This window comes from Montipora capricornis, chromosome 8 (assembly GCF_036669925.1).
Source record: "Montipora capricornis isolate CH-2021 chromosome 8, ASM3666992v2, whole genome shotgun sequence".
NCBI classification, from domain to species: Eukaryota; Metazoa; Cnidaria; class Anthozoa; order Scleractinia; family Acroporidae; genus Montipora; species Montipora capricornis.
The window spans coordinates 18,691,476-18,698,975 of record NC_090890.1 but is presented as its reverse complement, the minus strand read 5'-3'; the positions used below and the strand labels follow the sequence as shown (position 1 = coordinate 18,698,975).

At 36.9% G+C, this 7,500-nt stretch overlaps 1 long non-coding RNA gene across 1 annotated transcript; it reads left to right on the top strand.

Moving 5' to 3' along the window:
- Positions 1 to 3,884: 3,884 nt before the first annotated feature.
- Positions 3,885 to 4,839, top strand: LOC138059070 (uncharacterized). The gene is made up of 3 exons (XR_011134140.1): positions 3,885 to 4,027; positions 4,215 to 4,347; positions 4,641 to 4,839. It is a non-coding gene; the product is annotated as an uncharacterized lncRNA (long non-coding RNA).
- Positions 4,840 to 7,500: the final 2,661 nt, after the last annotated feature.

The window sequence follows — 7,500 nt, the reverse complement described above, 5'->3', positions numbered from 1 at the left end:
ATGGAAAACTCTTGTACTTGTCCGATCGCCCAAAACATTAGCTCTATTCGCCAAATAGAACGAATCGGTCAAATGGAAAACTCTATTTGTCGGATCGTCCAAACCATTCTCTATTCGGCAAATAGAACGAATCGGTCAAATAGACAAGCTTCCACCCCGGTCCCAGAATATCGTGAAATATTTCTAAGTGTCGCTAATGAGATGCAAATGTCAGATGGAAAACTCTACTTGTCGGATCGTCCAAACCATTCTCTATTCGCCAAATAGAAGGAATCGGTCAAATAGACAAGCTTCCACCCCAGTCCCAGAATATCGTGAAATATTTCTAAGTGTTGCTAATCAGATGCAAATGTCAGATGGAAACTCTATTTGTCGGATCGCCCAAAACATTCTCTATTCGTCAAATAGAACAAATCGGTCAAATAGACAAGCTTCCACCCCAGTCCCAGAATATCGTGAAATATTTCTAAGTGTCGCTAATAGAAGTTTTATTTGACCGATTCGTTCTATTTGGCGAATAGAGAATGTTTTGGACGATCCGACAAATAGAGTTTTCCATCTGACATTTGCATCTCATTAGCGACACTTAGAAATATTTCACGATGTTCTGGGACCAGGGTGGAAGCTTGCTTCTTTATATCAGAATAGCACCCTTTTATTTGTCAAAGTGATTAGAATGTGAAAACAACTTTTGTTTCAGCTTCCACACGACAATATCTAACAGCCATGGCAAGTGCTGGTGGTGTGACATTTGGTATGCATTAGTGTAATCTTTATTGCTTATTTTGTATGTGTTTTATTACTGTTCTTTATGTTGTATGTGTGAATTTGTCATGCATGTCAGTCTCTCCCCTGTAATAAACATTAATCAAATGAAGTTTCATATCCACAGATGAGATCTCAGATTCAGACTTAAGTCAAGATGGTGAGTTGGGAAAACTAATATTGCAATAATTTCTTGCAAGGTCAAGACTCTCTCCTTAAACTTGAACTACTTTAACCCAACATTCTTAGGTTTTACTCAAAGGTTGGTTTGCCTCTTTTGCCAGAGCCGGATCAACATATGTATACCAGCAGAACTTTATCAATATCATCTGACTCAGGGGATGACGACACTGATTGTAAGTAGTAAGTTTATCTTAAAAGCACTAGTTCTAGATTCGCTGCAGCTTCTAAGCATTAAGAAAAAATGGTGGAGGCCATGGCTGGCTTTGATGAAAAGTTATGTTTATGTTGACTTTAGTTTTCTCCTAGCATAACCTACTTATGCTTGCACCTGTGCTTGTGCTTGCGTCGCTTGTGAAAACCAGGCTGAAGAAAAAGGCTTATTGATCCAATATTCTATTTGAAAGTTAGATTGGGTTTTGGTACTAACTAATATTAACTTGCAACATTACCGTTCAAAAAGCAATAGCACTGTCCAAACCCAAAGAAATACATGCAAAATACGTGATGAGTGATCGATATGTAGAAAATAAAAATAATTGTTTGTGAGCTAAACAGGTTATGTCTAAGCTTTTAAACTTTGTTCTTGTTGCACTTAACTTGCCACATATCTTCTTTTGTGTAGCACTTAGGGGTGAAGCTCAAGAACGAAGTCTTTGTAAGTGCATTCAATTTAAAGTCAGTTGTGTTCTTAAAGTGAAATGTAAGATGTTAACCTATTGACACCTCAAACACCCTAGGAAATAGACAGATGAAAATAAATCAAGTCTTTTCCAGGTGTCAATGGGTTGATAATGGTGTCCTTTAAGCAGCAACCAAAACAGAAAAAAAAATGAAATGAACAAACATAGTTAGTCAGCCATCAATTATCTTCCCTATTATCTGTTATCATGGAATAGTAACAGGTGTATGTTCCTGATGCATGGACCAAAAGAAAGTATAGGTTCTTTACTGAACACATTTACCTTGACATTTCAGACAGATATGTTAACGACGATTTTTCTACGGCAGGAGTTGTCACAGGTATGCTCAGTGATACCAGTAATTTGTGGCTTTTACCAACCAAAAGTCAACAAATTGCATTCAATTTACTGCTAATCTGCCTTCTTTTTTACACATCACCTTTGTGCAGGTGAGAATGTTTTGAGTAGGACAACTGAAGTCCTAAAGTGCATTGAAGCCTTGGAAGAGGATGGCGAAAATGCAACTCATCCATTCCTAACAAATACATTTGAAGAGGTAAGTTGCAAATCACTGAATGCTTAATAGCATTTTGAGATCTTAAGTTGATACTGTAACAGAGCATGTGTCTTCTTTGGCTTTCCTCTTTTCTTTTTAGTTCACTTGGCAGGGTACAGAGGACATGATGATTATGGTGGCTGTGCTCTTGTCCTTTGACTGCCCTATTCCCAGCAAGAGAAAATTGGTTAGGTGGGAATTACTGATTCCTTTTATTGTGTTGCTATTTCATAAAATGTGGGTGATTAAGTGACTTACTTAGCTTAAATATTCAGGAGACAAAAATTTAACTAGACACATACAAAGAAAAGACTAAAACCCACAAAACACAATACTTGTAAATTAAAAACAACAAGCTCATCAAAGTGGCTTATGCACATCTTTTAGTTTCTAACAATAAGGAACATGGGTTACAAATATTATTACAGTGCAACGCACTTTACTGTGGCCACCTAACAAAGTTTTTTAAAAAATGGTCCGCCATTCAGGATGTGTGAATCTGACTGACAGTTAATGCCTCCTTGCAAAGTTCACACAGTTGTAAGTTAAGCACCGTTGCATGGGCTGTTGAATTGACCTATTTACATCTAATTGTCAAATGCGAAAGTTCGTTGGGTGGCCATGGTTAGGCAAGTTGCTGTAACCCCTGTAAGGGTGAGGTGTTGAAATTAATACGTAAGTGTGAACACGTCACACACTAATGTAGCATTAAATCTATCTTTAATTTATCTTAACTTTGTTTTATGTGCTTTCAGTCTGCTGAACAAGGTTTCAAAGAACTGTTACTTGTGGATAGCAGAACACAAGGGTGCAGAATCAGAGAAAGGTACACATTGCACCTCCAGGTTCAGTTTGTTATTGTTCTGTGAAAACAGACAGAGAAAGAAGTACACTTTGATTAAAATGTTTCAGATAATTAAAAAGGTTAAATCTTGTCTCATTTGATTTTCAAATTTCAGCAAAACTGAAATACGGCTTGAAAATTGCTCAATCTAGCGTGCTTGTGCTGGCACCATGCCACAGCCGGAATATGCCACAATGCATGGAAATATTTAATGGTTAGTAACTGATTTCATATTGAGGTCTATTGAATCTCGTCAAGTGAAGGAAATTTACAGAGAATCAAAACTTTGACTTCAGAAGGTGACAGACTTTTTCAACCCTTCTATGATTACTCTAGACTGTTGAATGTAACTGTAGCAACTGAATCTGTGTCAATTACACATGAAATTTCAGAGGCCGACTTACAAGAGGAACGATTTGTTGAGTCCTTTACAATGGCACAAGACTTGAGCAATGCTGTAAAAGACGAACAGTAGGAGAATAATAAATAATCTGTTTTGAGTCATAAAAAAAAAAGTTACTGGAAGATATACAAAGTAAAGAACTTACAACTTACTAGATTAATAGTTTTCTTTTATAATAGGAAAAGGTTAGAAGAATGGAGGCAGGTTCGCAATGAGCAAGATTTGCAATTCCAGGTATGCAAAATTAATGATAATGATATGGTTATTCTTCTTCTTCTTCTTCTTCTTCTTCTTCTTATTATTATTATTATTATTATCATTATCATTACCGTTATCATTATTACTCCAGAAAAAACTCAAGAAGTTTGTTGCCGCATTAGTTAAATGTATTTCAAAACATTAAAAAATCTTGCTAATGTCTGATAACTACTTTGAAGGTTGCATTGACAGCAGCACGCGAAACTTGCAGCACCACTAGCAGCAGTAGCAGTAAGCACACACCCTTCTGGACAACAGCCAGCAGCAGCACAGCCAGCACTGCCAAATGCACCTCCACCATCACCAGCAACAGTGGTAAAGGAGAACTGAAATCTTTGGTAGGGCAACAATATTATACCCTAACTGCTTCCATAACATAAATATTCAGCTTATTACTTATTGTTTATGACTTTGTCTAGCTGATGTTCATAAACTCAAATTTTATTTATAATGTAAAGTATACTATTTTAATACATGACGGCTTCTTCTGTCTTTTAAAAAGGTAATGTTTTTGCTTTGTAACAGATTAAGGGCTTCCGCAAAAGCAGAGTTTGTCCCGAACCAGATGACTGTTTGCAAAATGCTATTAAAATTGTTATCCGTTTTAATGGCGGAAAAAAGATGGCAAGGCTTTTTTTCAAAAAAGGCCTTTTTTCAGGTAAACATGTATAACTGTACACAATGATAATAACATGGGAATGGTGGCAACCGCCATGGTGATGACACTTTGCTTTCTTACATGTTCTAATCTCTGTTCTATTCTCTCTTTGGTGTGCGTACCACTGTTATTATTATTTCTGGCTACATTGAAAAGTATTATTATTATTATTATTATTATTATTATTATTATTATTGTTATACAAAATAGAAACGTACACTTAATGAAATCATCGACATATGTTAATTATCATTTTTAAAATAGTTCTTATTTTTTTATTCATTAAAAAACAGGAAGTCTATGACTGGGCTGGTTCTCAGGATGATGTGCCTCTCCACTTCACATTATAGAGAGGTAAGGAAGTGGTGAGGCACTCTGATTCACTGGAACAGGATGAAGTCCAGGACTTAGCAGAAAGAGTAAGTGGCACTAAGATAGTCACCGAAAGGGACTGGAACCAAAAGTGTTGCCATGGCTACGTGATACTCTGCAGCATTTTGCACCTTTCTCAAGGGTTATTACTCATGCCAAATTTGATTAATCTTCGCTGTTACAATTTCAGCTATACATTGTTTTTTGTTTTTGTGATCCATCATCAAGCTGAACCACTGATGACGTCACCAATCTGGCAATTCGCTTAAAAGTACTTATGGGAGAAGATTGGATATCATCACAAAGGCAGCACTTTCTTCTCATGTACTGAGAGACCCCCAGTGTTGGTGTGGATGGAGTCCTGCATGGAGGCCCATTTTTTAACAAACTAAGCCAACTACATCATATAATTATGATGATTGTTTTCCAGTATACAGTGTAACTAAATTTATCAAATTCTTTGCTTTAATCACTCTGAGTTACAATTACAACTATAATGATACCTGATGGTGATGGTTTTTTTTTTTTACTTTAGAGTACTGAGGAAATGAGTCATTTGCTACAAACAACAGTAGGTGTTCAGTAACAATCTAAGAAAAGTTACAAGTCAGCTTCAAGGGTGTCTCTGTTTAAAATCTTAGTCACGTGCTGACGTTTTCAAAATTTCCCCAAAAGTTATCTGCTGCAACAAGAGCCAAAGAGGAAAAGGTTGAAATGTAATGAATATTGAAGTGGCATTATGACGAAAGTCGCATGTTACCTATGTAAGCCATTTTGAAACATAAACAAGTAGTCAAGTAGTCTATCTCAGCCAATTTGTATCAGAAATGTTGGATTTTTTCCAATAAGATTGCACTAAATTTTCTCCACAATATGAGCTTAACAGTTTTGTTACCATGGAATCATACTGGGTTCCAGACCTCCTCCATATTAAAAGCTTTTCTGGCCACCTTTGGTGTTCCATTTTGATATTATGCTAACAGCACTTCATTTCATATCCATGATCCAGCAAGCATATAAATATGTTAGCTCGAGTTTGTGGCCTTGTTTAACATTTCTCAAGCTGAAAATAACTAACATATTGAAAATCAAGTGGGTGGGGAATGAAAAAGAGTGAGTTGCCATTGGGAACATAATTTTTTATAGCCATAGGTGTGTTTCCTGTAGAAATATTAGACTACCAAGTCCCAATGGTCTGCGCTGCAAAGTAGTTGGGTGTATAACGTCATCAGTCATCTCATTTGCATTTCAAAATTAAATATCTCCAGAACTAATGAAGATATTTGCAAACAGTAAATGGTGTTTTTGTTCTTTCATGAAATTCTATGCGATACACTCAACAAGTGTAAAAATTTGATCATATTACCACTTTGACATTATGTTAGTAATATAAATATTATTAATAAATTACAGAATATCTCCACACTGGTTCTGTACAGGGTTAGGGTTAGGAAAATACAGAATATGGCTCAATGTAAATAGAGAGATGCATAGGTTCAAAGGAATGTAACCTTTTCGATAACTCAGTTCCTAATTGAAGCAGGGCCTCTGCGACCAGGCTCTTTGTGAGCCTGGACCTTTGTGACCAGGTTCTTAGGAATGTAACCTTTTTGATGACTCGGTTCCTAATTGAGCCAGGGCCTCTGTGACCAGGCTCTGCGTGAGCCAGGACCTTTGTGACCAGGTTCTTAGGAATGTAACTTTTTTGATGACTCAGTTCCTAATTGAGCCAGGGCCTCTGTGATCAGGCTCTGCGTGAGCCGGGACCTTTGTGACCAGGTTCTTAGGAAAGTAACCTTGCAATGACTCTATTCCTAATTGAGCCAGGGCCTTTGTGTCCAGGCTCTTCGTGAGCCAGGACCTTTGTGACCAGGTTCTTAGGAATGTAACCTTTTTGATGATTTGGATCCTACTTGAGCCAGGGCCTCTGTGACCATACTCTTCGTGAGCCGGGACCTTTGTGACCAGGTTCTTAGGAATGTAACCTTTTCGATGACTTGTTTCCTAATTGAACCAGGACCTCTGTGACCAGGCTCTCTGTGACCAGGTTCTTAGGAATGTAACCTTTTCGATGACTTGTTTCCTAATTGAACCAGGCTCTTCGTGAGCCAGGGCCTTTGTGACCAGGTTCTTACGAAGTGAGTGTAATGCTGAATGACTAACTCTTCATAGAAATCATTTAAATTGCTTCACAACAAGCAAGTCAATAATTGATGAGAGTGTTCAAAAAACAGTCGAAAATGAATTGCCATTCTGTATGAAATGCTATGCCACAACCGACAACAACAATATAATTATTGTAACAACAAATACATAAAACATAAAAAGTTTCCTTGAGAAGTGGTTTTGCATCACACAGTAAAAGTAATTTTTTTAAATACTTTTTTAAACCAACTAGGCTACATATTCCTCATATCTTTTGAGGGAAGTATGCTACTTATTAAGTCTTGATGGCCCTATAAGTAGCATACTTCCCTCCACCTATGTTTCATTGCAGGTGTCATTCAAGGGAAACTTTCAATGTAACCGAGATGAAGAACTCTCTGAAACATTGGAAGGTAAGAACATGTCTAAGCTCTGCACAGACTTCTTAATATTTTTGATGGTGATAATTTTCCTTCATTTATAGAAACTTCCCCTAGATGTAAGCGTGTATTTTTTTTTTTCGACATGTATGTCCTAAAGTGTCAGTCCTTTGTATATAGTTTAAGTATAATCACTGGGATACCCAATGTAATCCTGTTGCAGTACCATTGTTTTATAAAGAACTGAAAATACCAG